General features: G+C 47.3%; 1 protein-coding gene across 9 annotated transcripts in view; it reads left to right on the forward strand.

Annotated features, from left to right (window-relative positions):
- Positions 1-19088, forward strand: part of KCNJ4 (potassium inwardly rectifying channel subfamily J member 4) — a 40753-nt gene that overhangs the window by 16442 nt on the left and 5223 nt on the right. For 2 of the 9 annotated variants that reach the window (XM_044986624.1, XM_044991864.1), the window contains exon 1: positions 818-1199. The exons of 4 other annotated variants lie outside the window; for them this stretch is intronic. The gene's annotated coding sequence lies outside the window, so the exon portion shown is untranslated. Of the gene's footprint in view, positions 1-817; positions 1200-14498; positions 14543-14945; positions 15080-16129; positions 17508-19088 lie in introns of those variants that run through there. 3 more of the 9 variants (XM_044989530.1, XM_044990369.1, XR_006574566.1) reach the window with 3 other exon arrangements.

Here is a 19088-nt window from a genome sequence, read left to right on the forward strand (position 1 = left end):
CCCCTGTGCTTTCCTCTGACACAAAGCCCCTGTTGCCTGCTAGAGGAGCAGCCCTGTGAAAAATAGCTGAGACATTTCCGGGAGGTGAGACCTAGAGAGTATTTTCCTGGCTGAATTGCTCAGCAGGTGAGGGACACAGCATCACAGCAGGCCCTGAAATAACTCTGCAGGGATCCTCAGAAGGCCCCTGAGGGCCCCTGGAAGGACACTGTTTGTAAATCTACAGAAGGATCACCCAGTACCGGGAACTGCTTCAAATCCAATGACAAGCAAAAACAGTGATGACACACGGCACCTTTGGAGAAAGTTCTGGAAGAGTGTGACAGCTGGCGAATTAGAGGGAGATTTCTGTACCGCCCTGGATTAGATGCTGGGTGCAGCATCTGGGAAGAAGAAAACAAAAGGACCTGGATTTCTCTGCCTTCTGGTACGGACTGTGTGGCAAGCCTCTACAGGCTACTGTGCTCCATGCAAACATGCCTGGGGCATCTGAGCGCCAGCTGCATGTGTTCCCATTCCTGTTTCCATTGCTTTTGGTTGCGCTCTCATCTCTCCCCATCTCTGCATCTGCAGTGTGTATCCATGGCTCTGAGATCACATGTGAGGATGGGCTAAAGTAGCAGAAAGCTGTTGGATTCTACCAGAGAGTTACTGACTTCTTAGCTACAGACTGCATAGCAATCCGAGAGAGAGAGTGAGAGGGAGGAAGGAGAGAGAAAAAATAGAATGGAGAAAAAGAGCGAATAGAGAGATTGTAAAATAGAGAGGGAGGGTGGGGGGGGGGCGGGAAAGTGACAACCAGACAAAAAAAGAGAAAGAGGGTGATAAACAGACAGAAGGGAGAAACCGGTCCAAGAACTCATCGCCAAGCTGCAGACAAATAAAGCTCATGAAGGATGGAAATTCCTCAAAACAAAAAATGCTAAAAAGGGGGAGATACAAAGTGCAGGAAAGAGAAGGAGATAGAGACAAATGAGGGAAAGTTAGATCATGCCAGAAGGAATTCTTAGGAGGAAGAAGTAGCTACTTGAAAAATAGAGAGGAGACAGAAAGAGAGACTAAAAGGAGAGAGACCCCCCAGATTCTTTAAATCCAGGCTCGGTGACAGATTTCATGGTGGGATGGAGAAATCTCCCTCTTTTCCCTTTCCCTGACTTTTGGCTCTCCAGGACTCAAACAGGGAATAACACAGGACCTGGGTAAGAAATTATTATGGTTATTAGCCTCATTATAATTTTCCAGGATTTTTGCTATGCTAATAATGCATAATTTCATATGAATTATCTATGCAAATATATATAATATGTATAAGTATGTGTGCATATATATAAACGTATTTATGTCTGCATATATGTGTGTGTGTATATATAAAACTGTGTGTGTGTGTATATATATAAAAAATAAAGTGTAAGAATGAGTGTGTATAGATATATATACACACATCTTTATATATATAAAGATATAGATATAGATATATATACACACACACACACACACAAACACACACATATATAATTAAAGCTCCATAACTTTCCCTCTTTTTTTGACCTGGAATGTCAACTTTGGTTACATTTATGTGACTTTTTATTGTTAGTCACAAATAATGTGTTGGCTGCTGCGCCCCTTTACGAGGTGTTTTTTTGTTTTCCCTTCGTCTCTCGCCCCCAATTGCTGGCACCCTCCACTTCTTCTCTGTGCCTTTCCACCCCATTTCCCTAATCAAGTCTAGAGATGAGGAGCTGGATTCCTTGGGCATGTGCTCAAACACTCGGGCACATCAGGGCACATGCTGGTTCTCGCTCTGTGAAGCTTGTCAGAATCGATAATCGATACCCCACACCCCTCTGTCCAACCTCTTCTAGGTCACTGATTGTCTGTGTGGCTGATCTAATTGGCAGAAATGAAGCCCAAATAAGCAGTGTCTAAAGTGGCTTCAAACTCTTGAGTTTCTTTGAAGCTGAAGAAGCAGCCAGCAACATGCCAGGGAAAGTCTCTGTTTCATCTAATCTCTCCCTCTCCCTGTGTTTCTAGTGCATCCATCATTACAGTGCGTTGTGTTGTCAAAGCGTGTGGGTGGACCTGGCATGTCTCATGTGACCTCCTGCTGCCACCCCACACTCTGGAGGTCCCTCCTGTACACATTGGACACTGCATCCTCATTAGTGGGCAAATTTCAGAGGGGCTCCCTCTGCTAGGAAGCTGACGTATTCCATCACCAGAGTCCATCCATTCCCACATCATTGATGGAGGTAGGAGGTGACAGCCATGGCTTGATGTCCCATTTAGATTATTCCATTTAACATACCCAGGAAGCGTTGGTATTGAATGACCCAAATGGCTAGTAGGAGAGACATCTAAGGGCTGGTCTATGCACAGTTTTTGTGCTGTGGTATCTGCTGAGAAACTGACGTAATTAGATCAGTGCAACCTCCATCCCCACCATGGGCACAATTATTCTGCTATAAAGGTGATTATGCTGGTATAGCTTATTCCTGGAAATTTACCAAAGCAAGCGACTGTGGTATATTATATTTATATTGGTGCAGCTGCATCCGCACTAGGGGTTGTACTGACTGAACGATCAGCTATAGCAGCACAAAAACTGCATCGCCAACCTTATAGAGCCAAATCCCACTTGCTTTACTCAGCTGAGCAGCCCTATTGACTTCAGTGAGGAGATAGTGACTTCAGTATGCAAGAAGAGTGGGGCTTGGCCTGAAATGTATTTGAATGGGTGACATATGGCAAACAAAGCCATCCCCTTCCAATCCATGGGGCACAGTGCTAACATGGGTGCTAAAATGGATGGGGCCCCTCTGAAGTGCCCTGGCCTTGCTGGGAGGATGGAAAGAGAATAGCTTCCCTTCAGGATCAGCTCTTCGCCTGCTGTGTTCTGAGGTGTAAAGCAGATGGGACTGGATATAGGAATTAACCTTTGGGGTTTTCTCTTCAAATCCCATTGAGTAATTTTTTTTTCATTTGATCAAAAATGGAATGTGCTCTCACCCAGCGGTCCATGGAAGGAGGGTGGCAATCTATGCTGGAATCCCCGTCACTGAAGGTTTTTTCAGACCACGCTGGACAAACACCTGTCAGGGATGCTCTAGGTTTACCTGGTCCTGTCTCAGCGCAGGAAGCTGGACTCGATGACCTCTCAAGAGCCCTTCCAGCCTTACCTCTCTATGATTCTATGATGTCAAAAACGTGTGGTCAGGTGAGGGAGAGAACCAGGGCCAGCGGCTGAAAGGGCCCAGAGGCCAGCGGCGGTGACAGTCAACTTGTTTCTTCCTTATGCACATATGTCATCCCCACAGCTTCCAAGGGTGGAGGGGAGAATGGTTAAATTTAACCAATCTATGTCCACACATGTGTACAGTGTCATTATATTGCAGACATTCGGGGCTGTGTGATCTCAAGTTTCCTGACTTTGGAAAAAGGCTTCCTGGGACACCATGCTCTGAGGGGGTGGGCTCCGATTTCCTCTTGTTTGAAGTCTGTGTGTGGATATTGGGGGTTGGGGGGGCTCTATTCTCACTGCATCATTACCCAAGTGGGGGCCCTGCTGTCTGCCCCTCCCCTCCTCAAAGACTATTTGGGCCCCATGCACTTTTTGTGCACAAGGGACAGAGTTGATGTGTGTCAAGCCCATTTGGTGCAAACTGAGTGCAAATGTGTTTGTGTCTAAACACAAGCCTTGCCTAGATGCTGCCAGTCCTTGCCCAGCATAGTGTGCAAGTTATTGTGTGCCAGCCTGATTGTGAGCAGAAGCTAGTGATGCCTGGGTGCAAGTAAGGTTAAGCAATGAATATTGGCCTCTGTACTGTATGAAGCCTGTGCACCATCTGGCTCCCTTGCAAGGGGGCAGAGTGAAAATGGGGCGGGTTGGGTGTGCTGCAGGGACGTGACTGACGAGACATGAGCAGTCCTCATCATGTTAATGGAGCTCCTAGCTATCTGCTCCCCTTAGGTTTTTCTGCTGAGGAGATCTCTGTTGGGAGCAAGCTCAGGATGGAGAGATCTCAGCCAAGCTCCCATTCTCCCCACTCACACAGGAACCTCCATTCCTCAGGTTCTGTCTAAAATGCTGGTTGATCCATCTGAATGGGCCCCTTGTGCTGGACAAAGAAAGCAACATCCCCATTCTTGCACATATATTATTTATTATTTGCATTACCATAGCTCCCAGAGGGGCTAATTAGGAATCAGGGTTCCATGGTGCTAGGGGCTGTACAAACATAGAAGTCAAAATCCATTCGGTTTCCCTGTGTTATGAGGCCTCGTTCATCCTGCCCGTGTGGTGGGAGCTAGAAGGATTGACTGCATGGTGAGGGAACTATGTGAGAACATGGAGTAAGTGGTAGGGGGTTCTGCCCCCTTGAGATCCAGTGGAATATGGGGCTCCAGGTTTTACTAGATGTTTCCTAAATAGAGGGGTTCCTTAATACTGAGTTTAGCTGTCACAGAAGGAATTGAAATGTGCCCCACGGTTGATTTAGTAAGTGGAAATGGCGCCTCCAGAAGGGATGAGTGATCAAAATGTGCAGCTTACTGCATGTAGCTGCTGCTGACTGCATGTAGCTGATAACTGTCTGGTGGACACACATTCGTTAAAGAGAGAGCTATTCTGGTGGGGATAGGAGGGAAGAGGAAAGAGAGAGAACGGGAAGAGATAGAGAGGAAGGGGACAGAGGGAGGAGATGGGGTTGAGCTGAAGAGAAGGAGCTCTATTTCCTTCTCCTCTCTCTTTGTCCCCCTTCTCCTCTCCTCTCTTCTCCTCTCCTCTTTGGAGGCCAAAACTGACTGGTGTGATCAGTTGTTTCAATTCTGAGACTAGCAGAGGCACCAAACCTAGGATAACCAGATGTCCCGATTTTATAGGGACAGTCCCGATATTTGGGGCTTTTTTTATATGGGATCCTATTACCCCCCACCCCCATCCCAATTTTTCACACTTGCTGTCTGGTCACCCTAACCAAACCCCACCCCTTACAGCATCGTCATGTAATTTGTAAGGAAAACTGACTTTTTTCAAATCAAAATTATCTTCTGTAAAATGTGTGTGAGGTGCTCAGGAAATCAAGAGGTTACTGCACAGTGCAAACCCCTTGCACCCCACTTTGCCAATCCACCTCAGTCCTTCTTTCCCCCCCACCACAGCTCTGTGAGTGCTCCTCAGCTTTGCCTCACAACTCCTGTTTGTTTAAAACAAACAAACAGGAAGTATTTCTTCACATAATGCACAGTCAACCTGTGGAACTCCTTGCCAGAGGATGTTGTGAAGGCCAAGACTATAATGGTTCAAAAAAGAACTAGATAAATTCATGGAGGAAAGGTCCATCAATGGCTATTAGCCAGGATAGGCAGGGATATTGTCCCTAACCTCTTTTTGCCAGAAGCTGGGAATGGGCAACAGGGGATGGATCACTTGATGATTACCTGTTCTGTTCATTCCCTCTGGGGTACCTGGCATTGATCACTGTCGGAAGACAGGACACTGGGATAAATGGACCTTTGGTCTGATTCAGTATGGCTGTTCTTATGTTCTTATTCCAGTTCTGGGGGATCCTTCATGCATCTCTTCCAGGGCCTCAGGTTATTACTCTGCCAATGCACTCCCTGTGGATCCACTCCCTTTTGGCTAATAGCTATTGTAAATCATCCTGCAGTTTCACATGGAGAAATTATTCTTCATTTCTCACCTTTTGACTCTGGTGCATGGGGTGACATATACAAAGTGTCTGCTGCATTCCATCCCAGAGGCAGCTGCATTTCAGTGATGAGATCACTTTGGAGGGTACCAGGAAAACGGAGAAGGACACAGCAATTGACACTGTGCTCCCCTGTGCCCTACACTCATGGCACATAGCCTAACGCATACACGTTCCAGACTGGTTAATAGCAGTCTGACCTCAGCAAGCTCCAATTCTTCAATGTTGTGACGTTATTTAGTTGTATTAGTTTAATCGAACGGAGCAGCCTGTGATCAATAGATGGCTGCTTGTGTCTTAGTGATCAATCCCTTATTCATAAACGTGTAGCTTCCCGGCCTCCTGCTAGCACTGATTTTCTAGGAATGGTAAAAATTGAGGGGAAGCAATTTCCCCATTCCTCACAGCCCTGCAAAACTATTTGACAACAGGTTAACAGCATTAGCATATACCGACTGTGCATGCTTAAAGGTGGTGGAGGGCTCTTTGATTTCGTACACTAAGGTTGAGCAAGATCCAATGGCTAGAAGTTGGAATTAGACAAAAAGGTGCAGATCTTTCCTGGAAAGGGTAATTAACGAGTGACACAGATGACCAAGGAATGTGGAGGCTTCTCCATCACTTAAGACGGTAAATCAAGGCGGCAGGTCTTTTTAAAAGATGTGCTCTAGTTCAGAGATTCCCACACTCTTTTTGCTGAGCCCCCACATTAGAGAGTCATGTCCCATCAGCCCCACCTCTCTCGGGGGAAGGGGCGCCCTGTACTCATCGGGGTGATGAGTGGGGGGACAAGAAGGCGTGCCCGGTACCCATAGGGTTGTGGGGAGTACTCACCATGTGGCAGTTGAGGAAGTCTTCCACTCTCTGCAACGGTCAGGTAGTCTCAGCTGCCAAGACCCAGCTCTCTGCCTGTCTTGCTCCCGACCCCGTGCAGGAAGCAAAATGGCCATGCTGAAGGGCCGGGGTCAAGAGGGGAGCTGGAGACTGTACCCATCAGTACTGCCCCCCTGCCAGTGACAACCCTCTGCCAGTGCCCCCGACCCTTCAGCACTGTCCAGCCACTTCCCCTGCACTGTCTGTGTCTGACAGGGGCTCCGTGCCAGGGGTCGCGCTGAAGGGCCGCAGGCAGGAGGGGGCTCTGGCAGGGGAAAGCGGACAGGGATGGGCCATTCTTACGTTATGTCCTTATCTTAGGGATCAGTGCTGTGGGGCTGTGATGAAGGGCCAGGATCTGGAGGAGGTTCTGTCTGGCAGAGGGGTCTGCATTCCCGAGTTGCATCCTTTAGCTTTCTGCTCACAGCGTCCCCACTGGCCTTCCCAGCAGAGGAAGGTAGCTGCTGGTGGGTGGCTGTGGCAGATAGTGCTGGTGCTGGGATCAGGCTCCATGCCTGAGACCACCCGTGCTCCCCTCCCCACAGCTGATAACCTTGTCACACCTCCCCGGGGGGAGTGCCTCACAGTTTGAAAACATCTGATCTAGTTCAACCATAAGTTGTTGAATTTGACATAGGAATTGTTGGCTGAAATTCCATGGCTGGGGTTCTATGGGAGGTCAGCCAGATGGTCACAGTGTCTCCGGCCTTGGAATCTATGACTGTGTGAAAACACAGAGGGACAAGGAATCCTGCCACCAAACTAAAAAGTTCAAATGTTTCGAAACCACAATCCAACTCCTCAGCAGATGTAAATGGGTGATGGGCACCTGCTGAGGAGCTGCCCCTGTGACTCTGCACTGCAGGTTTATTTCTGTGGCAACATTTCTCCTGAAACGTTTCAGAGATCAAATCGTTCTTGTGTCAACATGCAAAAGGCAACTTCCCCTGCCCCACTCACTTATAAAAACTGGCCTGTAACCCCCGCACCACTGACAATGGGATGTAGCACAGAGGTGATGGGCAGCCAACCTCCGAATGTGCAAGCCACTTAATGGATGCTGTGACATCCCAGCCCTGATGCAAGAGAGGTCATTCTGGGTGCAGGGTGAAGTTTAACACAGTCAAATGTCCTGTCACTTTCGCCTCTTCCCTTTCATTCCTGTGCATGGATGTGACAGCCCACTCTGCCTTTCTGTCTCCCTTCCACTCTCTTTCCCTGCCTTTCTCTTTATCTATCTCTTTCTCTCTCTTCTACTCCCTTCCAGTTCACAGCCATTGCAAGTGGCCCCAGCCCTCCACCAGCCCACGTGCACAGAGGGGATCAAGGCCGAGGGTTGGTTTCTTTGTTTATTCTTTCCCATTGATAGCAGAATGAAGAGGCTGCTTTTGAAACTGGGCCTGACAATGACTGAGCAGTTCAGACTGGTTATGTCATAGGGTCTGATGTTAACCACATTTTAAGAGTTAGTCAAACTTTCTTTTCTTTTCTTTTCGTGTAGTTGTAGCTGTATTGGTCCCAGGCTATTACAGACACAAGGTAGGTGAGGTAATCTCTTTGATTGGACCAACTTCCGTTGGTGAAAGAGACAAGTTGCCCACTTCACAATCAATGGCCTCTTGCAATGTGTGTTAACTCCTTATGCGTAACAATCTGTTCCATCTTGTATTTAGCTGCGACATTCTTGAGTACGCTGAAGGAGAGCTCTGTGTAGATCAAAAGCTTGTCTCTTTCACCAACAGAAGTTGGTCCAACAAAAGATATTACCTCACCCACTTTGTCTTTCTTTCCATCAACAGTCTTTCTTTCTTTATTTCTGTCTTTCTTTGTGTGTTAAACTATGCCCTTTGGAGTAAAGGAGAGTGTTTCTGGAAAAGGCATTCTAAAAATTACTCCAAAATAGGAAAGTATCATCTGCCCCCATTATCCCATTCAATCCGTGTGAGTTTCCCACATGAGTAGCAGCCTGGGGTTGTATTTCCATGAAGCTGTGACAGTTAAAGTGAGACAGCATTTGCTTATGTATCCTGAAAGCACCCTCTTTTATGGTTTCTGGAGACCCAACACACATCACGTTGCCAGCAAACATAGCAATCAGCTCAAATGTTATGCATAGCACAGAGGTCGTAGGAGGTGATACTCTTGGCACAACTAGGTACAAAGGCAATAAACATGTAGGAAATAGGAGTGCAGTCCAGAATCCCAGGAGAGATTATAATAAACCATCACAGTGGAGGTAAATCATAGGTGTACAAGAAGAATGTGTACAAACATTGCTGCTACGTGCTGTTCCTAACAGGGGCTGTATCTACAGTATCACTGCCAGTTTTACTGTGCATGTCTGTTCTAGCTGAATCTGGAACTGTAGGCTCAGCGATCCCTATGCTGTTGGAAAAGCCACAGTAGGGTTACACGTAATCTGAGTGTCTGCTGCATTCCAGCCCAGAGGTGGCTGCATTTCAGTGGTGGTGCATCAAATCGGAGAGTAGCAGGAAAAGGGACAAGGGGCACTGCGCTCCCTCCTCCTCCCTCCTCCTATGCTTAGTTACCTCGGCTGGGACATAGCCCACTACATATACATTCTAGACGGAGGTGGTAGTGATCTGCCCTCAGCAAATGCCAGCTCTTCCATGCTGTGACATTATTTAGTGATATTACTGTAGCTGGACTGAGCAGCCTGTCATCATTAGATGGCCGCTTGTCTCTAAATCATCAACCCCTTGTTTATAAATGGGCAGTTCTGCAGCCTCCTAGTGACCCTGCTGACGATGATTTTTGAGGTATGGTGCAACTGGGCGGAAGTAACTTTCCCATTTCTTACTGCACTGCAGCAGGGAGGAGGGGTTACGTTCATACCACAAGCGCAATGGTACTGCTAGGGCCTGCTTAAAAGTCACTTTTCCTTTGCTGATGTTTTGCTACTAATGCTGTTGTATCAGGCTGTGATCTAATACTAGTGCTGCAAACCATGACTGCCCAGGAGAGGAGGCATCCTTTCTCAGCAGTGTGGAAGAGCAAGATGAATGTCTTTTTTGTAATTACCTACCCAATAAATATATTTATTAGTAATTGATGATCAGTGATCAGGGCTCTGTTATGCTAGATGCTCTATATACACAGAGTGAAAGACAGTTCCTGCCCTCAAAAAGCTTACAAGCTAAGTAGACAAGACAGACAAAAAGTGGCCATAACGAATGTTAAGCTTCAAGAGGCTATTTCTACAGGCACATGGAATTACTAGGGTCAGCTAGAGAGTAGCCTGTTGGAAGCATCCGAATATATTAAAGATACAGTGCCAGATCCTTCACTGATGTAAATAGGCAGAGCTTCATTCAAGCTACACCAGCAGTGGTTCTAGTCCTTAATATACGCTATCAATGTCACTGTCCTATCACAAATGTATCTTATTTCCATTTGTCAGTGGACTATCCCAGCAATGTTCAGAGTCCCTCAAGAACCAAAGAGCCAGCAGCAATCTTAGATTGTAAACTCTTCAGGACTGTCCCTGAGACGGTGTTCTACGTTTGTACAGGGCCTGGCAAAACAGGGCCCTGGCCTTTCAGCTCTGCCGTAATACGACTAATAAACAGCAAAAACAATTTCTCCTATGAGTGTGGCACAGAGACGATGCAACTTAAAATTCTCGTGAACAGTTTTATCTTAATTCCATTTTTATGTTGCTTTCAGAGGCAAGGGTACCAAATAAAGGAATTGACCTAGGTAATGTCCCCTTTTTAGAAGGCCACATCCACTGTTTTCACCACCAAAATGTGAATTCTGTTTTATGCCTAAAAAGGTGATTAAGCCAACGGCACTACAGGGTCAAATGATGCTCTACTTTGCATGGACATTAGCGGACGCACTGGTGCAGCTGAACGGCATTTGGGTCTCTGCCCCCTCACTTGTGCTGGGGGCACAGGGGAGTACATCTCTCAGGGCACTCTTCTAGAGAGGACTAGCTGTAACGTGCACCCTTCTAGTCAAGCATGCATTGTGCAATGAATCAGGCCCCAGATGAGAGCAGGGCCGGCTTTAGGAAGTGCGGGGCCCAATTCAAACAGTTTCAACGGGGCCCTGGCAGGGATGACTTAAAAAAAAAACAAAACCATGTAAAAAAACACGTGGGGCTTGTATTCACCGGGTGGTGCTCTGAGTTTTTGGCGGCACTTCGGCGGTGGGTCCTTCACTTGCTCCAGGTTTTCAGTGGCACTGAAGGACCCACTGCCGAAGTGCCGTCGAAGACCCGGAGTGAAGGACCCGCTGCTGAAGACCCAAAGCGCCGCCAGGTGAGTAAAAATTTAAAAGGCGCCTCTAGCCAGGGAAGGGATTCTCACTGGGCGTGGGCCCCTCTTAGGCGTGGGGCCCGATTCAGGGGAATTGGTGGAATAGGCCTAAAGCTGGCCCTGGATGAGAGGACTGGGCCCTGGGTCCTTCTCCCTTCTCTGTCCCCATAACTTTCCCTCTCTCTCTTTGCCCTTTGTACTCCCTTCTCCGACTCTTCCTCCCCAGCTTAGCTCTCTCGCCTGACTTTAGCCTTCCCTGATATCTCACTCACTCTCTCGCCCCCCCATTTTGGAAGAAGTTAGCATGTTAACATCTGCCCCCATACCTGCCTCATACCCTCTCTCAACCCTGATGCGCAGTGGCATATTCTCTCTCAGCAGAGAGACACAGGGAGCACTAGAGTATGTGTCTAGTTGTTTTCAGAGTGATCTTTGCATGACCCATGCAAATAGCACCTCAGTTGACATGGGTTGTGTGTGTCGGGGCGGGGGGAGGGCGGAGGAGGGAGGTGTGGGAGCTGGCAGAAGCTTTAACCTTTTTGCATCTTTCTCTCTGACTTTGTCATCCAGGGGATCTTTGTGTATATCCCTTTCTAGCGGTGTTTTCTTCCTCTCCCTCCCTCCAGCCCGTCAGCATGTGGGCTGATCACTGCTCAAACTTTTAATTCAGATGGTAATTGGAATAATAATACGGGCAGAGCCCTTCTGGCTCTGTTGCTGCAGCTGGCTTCAGGGAGCTATGAATAGCTCTGAGTCACACACACGGAGCTGGTTTCACATCAGATCATTTTGTTTTGTTTTCATATTCCCCGTCCCCATCCCCGGGACTTCAAAGGAAAACATTTCCCCCTCTCACACTACCCCACAATATAAACCAGGCAAAGGCATGTCAATAAAATCCCTATTTGGGTGCCAGAGAATGGGATGCCTAAAGAAATCCATCAATTAATGAGGGTTTGGGGGGCAGACGGGGATTGCAGGCATCTATTTATAATGATGGAAAGAAAAGGCATACGTGCATGTGTAAAAATAGTGCACAGTTGCTTGCAGCTTCCTCCGCTCACCTTCCACCTGTCACTTTTCTTCTCAGATTGTAAGATGTTTGGGGTAGGGGCTGTGTCTTCATCTGTGTTTGTACAGCACCTAGCACAATGGGACTTCTGTGTGCTACTGTGATACGTAAGAACAACATAATGGAAAAATAGCCATACCGGGTCAAACCAATGATCCATCTAACCCAGTATTCTAGCTTCTAACAATGGCCAGTGCCGGATGCTTCAGAAGGAATGAACAGAACAGGGTAATTATCAAGTGATCCATCCCCAGTCGTCCAGTCCCAGCTTCTGGCAGTGAGAGGCCTAGGGATGCCCAGAGCACAGGGTTGCATCCCTGACCATCTTGGCCAATAGCCATTGATGGACCTATCCTCCATGAACTTATCTAGTTCTTTTTTGAACCCAGTTATAGTTTTGGCCTTCACAGCAGCTCCTGGCAATGAGTTCCACAGGTTGACAGTCTGAAAAGGTACTTCCTTTTGTTTGTTTTAAACCTGCTGCCTATTAATTTCATTGGGTGACCTCCTGGTTTTTGTGTTATATGAAGGGGTAAATAACACTTCCTTATTCACTTTCTCCACACCAGTCATGATTTTATAGACCGCTATCATAACTTCGCTTAGTTGTCTCTTTTGCAAGTTGAACAGTCCCAGTCTTTTTTAATCTCTCCACACCTGGAAGCTGTTCCATACCCCTAATCATTTTTATTGCCCTTCTTTGTACCTTTTCCATTTCTAATCTATCTCTTTTGAGATGGGGCGACCAGAACTGCCTGCAGTATTCAAGGTGTGGGTGTACCATGGATTTATAAAGTGGCATTATGATATTTACAATCTTATTTTCTATCCCTTTCCTAATGGTTCCTAACATTCTGTTAGCTATTTTGACTGCCGCTGCTCACTGAGTGGATGTTTCCAGAGAACTATCCACAATGACTCCAAGATCTTTCTTGAGTGGTAACAGCTAATTTAGATGCCATAATTTTGTATGTATAGTTGGGATTATGTTTTCCAGTGTGTATTACTTTGCATTTATCAACACTGAATTTCATCTGCCAGTTTGTTGCCCAGTCACCCAGTTTTGTGTGAGACCCCTTTGTAACTCTTTGCAGTCTGCTTTGGACTTAACTATCTTGAGGAATTTTGTATCATCAGCAAAATCTGCCACTTCACTGTTTACCCCTTTTTCCAGATCATTTATGGAACAAATAATAAATAATACTAAGAGATCTGAGTTCTATTTGCAAGTTCCAAAGTTCTATGCCCACTGTTTCTGTGACGGTCCAAAGAACCACAGGTCTTTTCCACATGATTAAATTCTATATCTGTAATTCACCAGCTGTGCAGCTCCAGCAGTGGTAGCAATGGCAGGAGTACTATGGAATGCAGGGCTCAAACACAGAGACAACACAGTGGTGAAAATGTCTGTGCCCTGTACACACTTGTGCTGTCCCCATTGCAGTCACTGATGGAGGCGCACCAGTGGTGAATTACAGCTATGCAGTTTCCTTGTGCAAGCATAGCCAAAGTGCACAGCAAAATGGCAACCAGGAAATCCTTAGTGGCCACAGATTTGTTACAACATTATTGGCACCACCAAATACAAGGCCTAGAAGGGAGATGATTTGCTTGGGGAGCTGCATTTCAGGCTGCTAATGAAATCAGGGCTAGAGAGGGTGGCTTAGTGGTTTAAGCGTAACCCACACTAGGAGAGTGGGGTCTTTGTCCCCCTCTGATGGATGGCACATGTGAGAGGTTAGTGGGTCACTTACATCTGAGGAGTCAGTCCTGTAGCTCACGTGGTAGCAGATTATGCTTTTAGGTGCTGAAGGCCTAGGGTTCATACCCAGCTGATAGCACCTATAGGGCCGGTTACAAGAGCGATGCCCAATGTGGAGCTTGAATTTCTATAGCCCTCAAAGGCTTAAGATGAGCAGCCCCAAGCAGCAAAGTCTGTAATCCCCACGAACAGAGAGGAGATCGCTGTCTTTCTCAGAGGCATCAGGTATGAAACTCCTAGGTTTTCCCTCCAGAACCATTGGTTTGAATCCTAGCAGGCTAGAGTCAGCCCTTCATCTTCCTGAGGTAAATAAACTCTATGTGGGGGGGGTGTATGTGTGGGGGGAGAGCGGGGGGCGCGCGGGGGCTGTTTTAGATGAGACCTTCCTGTTTCAACTCCATGGGCAGTAAACCCCTTGGCACTTTTCACATGAGTAGACTTTTGTGTCTGTGCCCTCAGGCAGTATAACCTCTCCTTCACTGTGGTGCAGCGTACTGCACGCCAGCTGGCTACCCCCTCCCGCACCAGAGATGACTGCGACTCAGTGGTTCTGCAGAGCTATAAAGCCTCTAGAAATGTACTATATTTCGTCCCTGGGGAACCATTTGGCTCTTTCTTCTGCTACTTTCATACAATTAAAAATAAATCATAGATCTGATAATGCCCATGAGATTCAGATTGAAGTGGATCACATGAGGCTTTCTGAAGACAAGAGAGAGATCTCTGAGGTGGCCCTGACATAGAGAAGCTGGTGACTAGGGGGCAGTGTCATAGCAGACTCTGAAGCAGCACCCCCCACAGGACACCAAGTGACGGCTGCCTCCCACCCCTGGACTAGTCGCCTGTATGTTTCTTTCTCTTCCAGGCTACGATAGATGTTGGGGGGGCATGTCCAGATGGAAACAGCTAATGAGTTTATTTCCGTCTTGCTCCTGATTTGGGTAGCTCTGGGTTTTGTGATTCTACGGCTTCCCTTTGCCAGTCAGGGGAGTGCTGATTCAGACTGCCACACCACCTCTCTGGGCCTATCTTGGCCAGCCTCTCAGTGGGTGATGCAGTCACTTAGCACTCTGGCAATCCACTCAGTCTCCTCTCTGGTCCTCTGGGCTGGCACAAGACACAGTCCCTGCCCCCTCAGAGGAAGCATCATCATAAATGCATTTAGACAAGTTGTCCCAGTAAACAATGAAATCCTATCACCAGGCAATGACACACCCAGTGCGTTAAACCTAGGATGCAGGTAGGGTTTTCAACAATCCCATATTACAAGGGATGTCCCTTATTTAAATAGATAATTGCCTGTCCCGTACTTCATTTCTGTGCAACAAGATCAGGAGTTGCTGGGTGCTGCAAAAAGCAGCAAGAAATATGCCTGGCGAATGTAAGTGAGGACTGCTTATTTATTATTAATAATAAAAATAATAACAATGATCATTATTATTGGGAGCTGGGTGGGTCGGGGTGCTAAAAACAGTCCCTTGTTTTTTAAATAAATGTTGGCAACCTTAGACATGGGTGATTGAGCTATCCACACACATTGAGGGTTTCTTGTGACATCCTGTAATCCTGAGAACAAAGCTCAGCTCACCTGATCCTTGGGAGAGAGATATTGAGTCAAGCACAGTTTCCCGGGATTGTGGTTGTTTATAACTGAATGTTTTCATCACCAGATTTGGACACAATGCATGTTTTTATTAAAATCAGATCCAAATTCTTCCTCTTGCCCTGATCCCCATGAACCTCCCTCCCCACATTTGTGGCCTTATTCCTTTACCATGAACATCCTCACCTCATGCCTTACAACCCTGGCATGAATCCTACTGGCCCAAATCCCCATATTGTGTAGCCTTCAGTGACCTTATCTTCCTGCCATGAGATCCTTCTGCCCTGATCCCCTGGCTAACCCTTGGTCCTGCCAATAGCCCATTGGTCATGATCCCCTCTGCCTTAAGGCTCCTGCTTTGAATCCCCACCCCCTTACTCTATTCCCCCTGCCCTGATCCCAAAATAGGAGATGGATCATTTAATGATTACCTGTTCTGTTCATTCCACTGGGGCACCTGGCATTGGCCACTGTCAGAAGACAGGATACTGGGCTAGATGGACCTTTGATCTGACCAGTATGGCTGTTCTTATGTTCTTATGATTTCAGATTGCTTTGTATACACTCATTTGCATATCAAGGCTGTTAATGAACAACCCCATGGCTGTGAGGCCCAGGTATGGAACTGGGATATCAGAGCTGACCTGGCCTATCCTATGCTTGACAGTTATTTGTATAGTTCAGTCTCATTAGCTGAAACGCTGTGAACATTGATCTGGCTGTTTCTCTTTCCCCTGGCTGCGAAGTCACAACATGAAATGCAGTTGTCTGATGACATCACAAACCTATATGACTTCTGCTCCCTCCGTTATTAAAGATACAGACACATGCACACACAGATGATTTAAGTACAGATACTTCTGTAACCCACTGTCACACTGTTAATGGTGCCGAGGCTAAGACAGCTGCTAAAGAGGATGGCACAACAGAGGACAGCTCAGGCAGCCCTGTCACAGAAGAGCTGTGACCTGTGCTGGAGCTAATTTGCACACTGCTACTTCTGTTGGAGCCCACAGCACTTCAGAAATGCCATGGCCACTTTTCCCCTCAGGAACATTGGAGAGGACCTGTCCACAGTCCCAAGGCCTAGATAATGAGGAGGAGGAGGAACCCATATGCTGTTACCCCCATCACCCGCCACCTCCTCCGGCCCATGCTAGGAGCCTCATCTGCCCAGGGGACAATCATCTGGAAGATCCACAGGGAGCCATTCCATTTTCCTTAAAGGGGTTTGTAAAAACGAAAACTCGTGGCACGGCAAAAGAGGAAGCGTCGAAAAATAGAATGTTTGCAAAGAAATTGGCCAGACACAACCTAGGCCTTGAAGATGATTCCTTATCTCCAGAAGCATTGGGCTTGAGCATGGAATTTCAGGAGCCATTTTACAAAGACCTAGAGATGGCTGATACCTTATCAGATGATGAGGATGATGATTGGGGTGGGAGCTATCACCACCCTGCCCTTGAAAAAGCCCGTAAGTCCAGGTTTGCCAGCATGTCATCTTGTAGCCCGCATGATTCTTTATATCACAACACAGCCAGACAGTTGGGAATTGAGGCATTTGCTCCCTGCCTCCATCCCAGCGACTTGTATGTTTCCAGCACAGCTCCTGACAAGGCACCTGAAAGTTGTGCTCTTCATGAAGAATCCATAGGAGACAGGGAGTATCCATCTCTGCAGCTGAGCTACGAAGAACTCAAAGAGGAGAATTCCATGCTCAGGAGGAAGATCAAAAGTATCCAGAGCTTCTCAGAAAGTCAGACACACATGGTGAGGAACCTGGAGAGAAGACTGAGGGCCAGTGTGGTCAAAGAAAAGAAAGAGGCTCAGGGTTTAGAATCCATTGTCCAGCAGGCAGAGCGGAATCTGCAGGGGATGACCCAGCGGGCCCTGAAGGCAGAAAGTAAGGCTGCAAAGCTGAAGCAGGAGGTGTCCCTTCTCCAGGTGGAGCTGGCGAGTTTCAAGGCAGAGAATGACATGATGCGTGCAGGCCAGTCTGCCAGCCTGGGGGCAGTGCAACAAAACGTAGATGTTGCCTTGCAGAATCTCCACGGGGTTATAGCCAATGCACACTTGTCAATCAAACAGCTGGTCTCGGGAACGGAAATGCTGCATTTTGTGGCTGATCTCCTGAAATCCATAGACAAGATTTCCGAAGTCAAAAAGGAAGATGATGGATGAAAAAGCGCTTAGGGGGCTCCCACCTGTGAGTGTATAGACTGAGATCACACTGTTCCCAGACTGCAATCAGTAATGCAATGTTTGCTTTCATATACTGAAACGTTGCATGTCTTCAAATAGGTGGCCTTTATCCTTCCCAGAAGTACTTTTATTGTAATTAAATATGAATTTCATGTACTAATGGAGTGTTAGCCTCAGGTGCTCTGTTTCAATAGTGTAGTGCTACAAGCTGGGAGAACCAGCTGTTTGTCCTGTCCTCGTCAGACGTCCTGTGTCGAGGTATTTCACAGGCTTTGGGCTACAAGCCAGAGCCCACACTGGGAAGAAGGTTGCACAGGGGCTCGGTACCAGCAGGAAGCCCTGCAGACACACTGGCTGACTCAACCAGAGTTCTTTCATGGGAGCTGGGGAAGAACACGCCAGAGGGGGCTGTGTTACCCTTTATCAGATAGCAATCTACACTCCCACCTGGCTTATTTGTGCTGGCTGGTGCAGAAGGTGGCTGAGCCTCAGCTCTGTGCACCTCTCACCTGTCCCTCTTCCCCTGCCCCTGTTGGTGGCTTGGAGAATGCAAGGAACCAGAGTTCTGGGCATGTTTGCATAGGGTTACAACAAAGAGAAAGCTCCTTATACCCTCTTAGCACTTCCCTTGAACTCAGGGTCAATCACAGTCTGTCCCTTTAGATGCAAAGGGTTCCTCTCCCTGGAACCTTTACATCCATGCCTGGGGAAGGATGAGAGAGATTTGCTCAGTAACCTTTATGAAGTTGTTAAATATCCAAATGTGAGCTGAGACAATGTCCCTTTCTTTACACTACTAGCTCCAGTGCTGCCTAATTGTGTGTGAAAATGCTTTGATTTCCGTGTCCTTGTCTCATGGCAGAAAGGGAAAGTGCTGAGATTTAGCCATCACAGTAGCTGTACTGTCTCAGGAAGGGGATGCTCCTCCTCCCACTGCTAGACCTAGATGTGCTGATGTGGCAACCCTAACTCTGAATTTCCTACCTTTTGCAGTGTGCTAAAGAACATACAGCACAGGCAGTCTTGTCCTTGCTCTGGTGGGACCATCTCCAGGGATGAGAGAGAGATAGTTTCCATCACTCCTTAGCCTTTCTGTTGAGCTTAGATTATCAACCACAATTTTACTACAATTTATGCAACTGCATAATTGCATTTTACACAGAGGGCCTCATCTATTTTATTAGAACTTTCTCAACAGCCTTTAATGCTCTTGGCCACCAGGGAAGGGTCGCCAGACTCCAGTCCCTGATGGAGCTCGGTGGGATAGCTCTCAAGTGGCTGTGTTTATTTTTGACTGGGTAGGCTAAGACGGTAATTATGGGCAATTATTTGTCTTTACCTGGAGCCCAGCCAGTAGAGTACCCAAGGTTCCATTATGTCTTCCCTGCTATTCATTCATGGGTCCATGCTCCTCTTCAAGTGGCCATGTATGGATAGTCTCAGATACCAAACTGCCTGAGCAACATTTTTAGCTGGCTGCAAGACAGCTGGGAGAGCTGTCAAGCCCAGCCAAGCCAGAGGTAGGAGGAAGCGTTTTGAGGAGCTGGCTTGTGGTTTGTCTGTGTCCATTATTCAGGGAGTGTGT

Source organism: Mauremys mutica, chromosome 1 (genome assembly GCF_020497125.1).
Source record: "Mauremys mutica isolate MM-2020 ecotype Southern chromosome 1, ASM2049712v1, whole genome shotgun sequence".
NCBI classification, from domain to species: domain Eukaryota; kingdom Metazoa; phylum Chordata; order Testudines; family Geoemydidae; genus Mauremys; species Mauremys mutica.